This window comes from Cervus canadensis, chromosome 14 (genome assembly GCF_019320065.1).
Source record: "Cervus canadensis isolate Bull #8, Minnesota chromosome 14, ASM1932006v1, whole genome shotgun sequence".
Classification (NCBI taxonomy): Eukaryota; Metazoa; Chordata; class Mammalia; order Artiodactyla; family Cervidae; genus Cervus; species Cervus canadensis.
In genome coordinates, this window is record NC_057399.1 from 39,894,591 (window position 1) to 39,900,425 (window position 5,835).

Below are 5,835 nucleotides of genomic sequence, written 5' to 3' on the forward strand. Positions count from 1 at the left end.
CTTGTCTGATGCAGGGTTGCCACAAGCCTTCAACTTGTAAAAAACACATTATCTGCAAAGTGCAATAAAGCCAGGTGCAATAAAATGAGGTAAATCTGTATTCAGATGAAATTTTTATCTCTAAATTTTATATATTCAAAGTTCAGACTATGAGACCAAGAGAAAACTGACTTCATCAACGCCAAAGTTCTGTGCTGGGTGTTCTCTCTCACCCTCCTTATACTGGACACTTAAAGGAAAAGGAACTCTGAATAAAACAAACATGATAAAAAGACAACTGCAACTTTACAGCTCTTAGCCATACATTCAGATTTTTCTCCCTTATCCTTCCACACATGTTATCAAGCTTAATTTAATATATGTAAGAAACTTGAAGAATGCTTTTTAAATTGTAGGTTATCTTCATGCAGCTATGAGGGTTCCCAGAAAATACTATAACCAGGAGTTAGTTACTTGTTGAACTTTTCTGCATAACCAAAATTTATTTCATTTGCTATCCACTTTTCCTTCCCCAACTCAAAGCAGCTGCAACAAACAAGAGATGTTGTATGGAATCCTAAAATGATTAAATAAAGGAATAAATTCCTGCTTTCCTTCACAAAACTAAATATAGAAGTTGAAATTAACCTCTGTTAAGATTCCTGAAGAAATTTTGCCATCACAGCTTGACATATCTAACAGCATTTTGCAAAAGTGATGGCTCTATCATAAAGTTCTCGGAATTTCTGTCATTATGTTGACAGGTGGTAAGACACATTTCTACTAGTAAAAGGATAAGAGTGAATTTATCAAAATCTTTTGTAAGCAAATAACGTTTGTTAGTGCAATGCTAGGCCACATCCTCATATATCACCTTAAGAGATCAATCATTTTGTTAACATTCAACAATGATACCGGGCCTGTTCAGTAATCATGATCTACAGTGCAATTTTCTTATTTGTCTACAAATGTGGTTTTCTAAAGTGCTTTCTTCAGTTGACTAATGCAGACAACTATAAAAAAAATATTTTTCAAGTACAGAGTATATAGAATGTGTCAAAGGTTTTATTTAGTTGTTAATTGCTTTAATTTATTCAGCAAGCAATTTATTACAAGCCTACTGTGCACAAGGCATTATGAGTTGACAAACGTAAGGTATGGGCCTTGGCTGCAAGGAAAGAACAGCATGTATATTATCTATGGTGAAACAGATCACCAGCCCAGGTGGGATGCATGAGACAAGTGCTCGGGCCTGGTGCACTGGGAAGACCCAGAGGAATCGGGTGGAGAGGGAGGTGGGAGGGGGGATCGGGATGGGGAATACGTGTAACTCTATGGCTGATTCATATCAATGTATGACAAAACCCACTGAAATGTTGTGAAGTAATTAGCCTCCAACTAATAAAAAAATAAATTAAAAAAAAAAGAAACTCATAGGAAATTTACATATGAAAACAACATGCAAAACAGTGTATAATAAGCAAGGGGCCAACCAACCTCACCTTTCTAAGAGCTCCACTAAACTACTGTAGGAGTCAAATGTCTACAGGAGGCACAAGTCGATATAAATGAAAGAAATGTTTCAAAAAACATACACACTTTAAAAGGGCAGCTGCCCATTCAATCTAAATTAAATGTTATTATGCAAATAAAAGAAAGAAGATTCAGATTTTTCATGTGGAAATCTACCAGTATTCAATTAGTGTTATCTACAGATTTTTTTAAGATACTCTACAAGCTAAACACACACACACAGGACAAAATAAAAATCAGCTGGCAAATTCTACAGTTTTCAAAAGAATAAGGAAGCACATCTGATCAGCATGACCTAGAAAGGCTGTGTACAAAAGACAGTATTTTAGCTGTGTCTTAAAGCAGAAATAACATTGTCAAAAGATGATGTGAAAAATAAGCATTCCAAATGGAGAGATAGTTTTAAAGAAGGGGAAGGTGGCTAGTTTCTTTTTTAATATCTTCAGAATTTTTTGTAACATGATCAGAGTAAACTACTGATCTAGAGGATGTAAAGACAAGGTTACCCTCTTGAACTGTTGGTGGGAATGTAAATCAATACAGCCAACTGAGAATGGAATGAAGATTCCTTTAAAAACTAGGTATAGAACTGCCATATGACCCAACAATCCCACTACTTGTCATGTCCTCTGAGAAAACCATAACTGGAAGAGACACATGCACCCCAATGTTTGTTGCAGCACTTTTCACAGTATCTAGGACATGGAAGCAACCTAGATGGCCATGGACAGATGCATGGATACAGAAATTGTGGTACATATATACAATGGGCTATTACTCAGCTATAAAAATGTATTCATTTGAGTCAGCCCTAATGAGGTGGATGAACCTAGAGCCCATTATACAGAGTGAAGTAAGTCAGAAAGAGAAAGGCAAATACTGTATATTAACACATGCATATGGAATCTAGAAAGATGGTACTATGAACTTATTTGCAGGGCAGCAGTGGAGATGCAGACATGGAGGGCAGACTTGACACAGTGTGGGAAGGAGAGGGCGTGATGACTTGAGAGAATAGCATGGAAAGATATACATTATGTTAAGTAAAACAGATAGCAAGTGGGAATTTGCTGCATGACACAGGGAGCTCTCTGACAACCTAGAGGGGAGGGGTTGGGAGGGAGATGGGAGTGGGGTCCAGGAGGGAGGGGACATACGTATACCTGTGGCTGATTCATGTTGATGTATGGCAGAAATCAACACAATATTGTAAAGCAATTAACCTCCAATAAGTTTAAAAAAAAAAAACAAATTTAAAAAGATTAAAAAAAAAAAAAGATGGTGAAAACATAGTAGAACTTTAAGATTTAAACCATTTTGAAAGAGCTGTTTTATCTTATTGTTACAAAATGAAATGTACTCAATTTAAAAAAATACAGGTAGGCCAAGATAAGAAAATAACATGATCCTTTTCCCATTGCCTAAATATAGCAACTGTTAACATTTTGTTAAATTATAATAGCTAATATTCTATCAGGTTGGCCAAAAATTTCATTCTGGTTTTCCCATTATATTAGCTATGCACATATAATATACTACAAGCACTGTACCAAGCACTCTCAAGTCCTCACCTCATTTTATGTAAATACAGATTTTTAAGCCAAAATTGATCATATGTATATGTTTTTTAATTCATCTATATACAAAAATATTATTAATACCATTCTATGAACCTAGTCACAGGAAAAATAATTTCTTCAACAGCGACATCTTCTAATTCTTCCACAGTGTTACCTTCTAATTCCTACTTACTATTCAATATATTTGTGACTTTTTATTGTCAGTTCTCTATTGATAGATATTCAGGATGTCTGCAGATTTTCCTTCTATGAAATATCAAATTTTATTAATTCAACCAAATGAAATGATCTGACTCAAGCTGCTAAAACTTATTAAGGCTAATATAACTGGTTAAAACCCCAGATGTAGGGCACAGGTCAGCTGTGGTTCAATCAGAGCTAAGAGTTCTTGTCTCTGAGATCCTTTTGGGTCTGCTTTTGTCAAAGGGTCTGCTTAGTCCTTTGGCTGGTGAAGAAATGAGAGCAACAGTTCTGGGTTTCATACACAAACACAACAATATCCAGAACAGCAATCGCCTCTTTCAGGGCTCCTAACAAAAGGTCTCTTATGTCTCATATACCCACTTGTGAACCATTTCCTGAGATGGGCAGAAACCCATCAATAGGTTGGCAAAGCCCAGTGTTTTTCAATAATCATTGGAAACAGAAAGTGGATTTACCATAAGACCTATGAGGCTCTGCAGGACTGGAATAGAAAAATGTCAGCCCTGAAACAAGAGGGGTGAGATGGATAATTGAATGCAAGTTAAAAATACTTGGGAAGGGGAAAATAGATTAGATAAGCAACCAGTGATGTTCACTACAATAAATAATGCAGCAAACACCCTAGGAAAGGAAAGGTTGAGGTCCATGTGACTGTATTAGGTTAGTGCAAAAGTAACTGTGGTTTTGCATTGGTGAAATTTGCATTTGGTATTGGAATACATTGTTAAACATACATTATTAAACATTATTAAAAATGCAGCTATGTTATACATCATTTTAATGTGTATTTCTTACTTTATGTTTTCTGCTAATGACTTATTACTGTTTATTTTATATTTAGTTTAGACCATGGAAATGATATTAGACAAAAAGCAAATTTGAGCAATTTTCTTATTTGAATTCAGAATGGGTCTTAAAGCAGCAGAGACAACTCGCATCATCCGCAATGTGCTTGGCCGAGGAACTGCTAATGAACTTACAGTGCAGTGGTGATTCAAAAAGGTTTGCAAAAGAGAAGAGTGCCTTAAAGATGAGGAGCACAATGGCCACCCATCACAAACTGACAATAACCAACTGAGAGCTATCATCAAAGCTGATCCTTTTACAACTACACAAGAAGTTGCCCAAAAACTCAACATCGACTATCTTATGGTTGTTTGGCATTTGAAGCAAATTGGAAAGGTGAAAAAAGCTTGGTAACTGGGTGCCTCAAGAGCTGATGAAAATCAATAAAATTGTCATTCTGAAGTGTCATCTTCTCTTATTCTATGCAACAAGGAACCATTTTTCAACTGGATCATGATGTGCAAAGAAAGTGGATTATATATGACAACTGGTAATGACCAGCTCAGTGGCTGGACACAGAAGTGCCCAAGCACTTCCCAAAGCCAAATGTGCACCATAAAAAGGTCATGGTCATTGTTTGGTGGTCTGCTGCCCATCTGCTCCACTGCAGCTCTCTTAATCCTGGAGAAACCATTACATCTGAGAAGTATGCTCAGCAAATTGAAGAGACGCACCAAAAACTGCTATGTCTACAGCTGGCTTTCGTCAACAGAAAGGGCCCAATTCTTCCCACAACAACACCCCACCACACATCGTACAACCAGCACTTCAAAAGTTGAATGAATTGGGCTACAAAGCTTTGCCTCATCTGCCATATTCACCTGACCTCTCACCAACTGACTACCACTTCATCAAGCATCTCAACAACTTATTGCCAGGAAAATCCTTCCACAATCAACAGGAGACAGAAAGTGCTTTCTAAGAGTTCAGCAAATCCCAAAGCATGGATTTTTACACCACAGGAATAAACAAACTTATTTCTCATTGGCAAAAATGTGTTGATTGTAATGGTTCCTATTTTGATTAATAAAGATGTGTTTGAACCTCGTTATAAGGATTTAAAATTCACCATCTGAAACTGCAATTACGTTTGCACCAAAAACTCCAGTCCTTTGGCCACCTCATGCGAAGAGTTGATTCATTGGAAAAGACCCTGATGCTTGGAGGGATTGGAGGCAGGAGGAGAAGGGGACGACAGAGGAGGAGATGGTTGGATGGCATCACCGACTCTATGGGCACGAGTTTGAGTAAACTCTGGGAGTTGGTGATGGACAGGGAGGCCTGGCGTGCTGCGATTCATGGGGTCACAAAGAGTCAGACACAACTGAGCAACTGAAGTGAAGTGAACTGAATACACAATTATTTCCTTAGGAGTTATTCCAAGAAGAGGAATTTCTAGAGTAAAGGAGATTGTTTTTAATGTTTGTTTTGGGTTTGTTTTAATATAATGCTGAATTTCCAATTAGAATTGCTATATCAATTGATACTTCTTCCAGCAGTGTCTGAGTTTCAGGAAGTGAAGTATCTATTAGGCTGGCAAAAAAGTATATGTGACTGATGACTGATAAGACTAGACACACAGGCTGGACTGAACTATGGATATCTTAAATGCCAGAATGAGGAATCTGAACTTTACTAAGCAAATATTTTTAACTCTTTTAAAAGATTTGACATGCTATTTTTTTTTCTAAAA

At 36.9% G+C, this 5,835-nt stretch overlaps 1 pseudogene; it reads left to right on the forward strand.

Moving 5' to 3' along the window:
* Positions 1 to 4,145: 4,145 nt before the first annotated feature.
* LOC122452811 lies at positions 4,146 to 5,235 on the forward strand (annotated as a pseudogene).
* Positions 5,236 to 5,835: the final 600 nt, after the last annotated feature.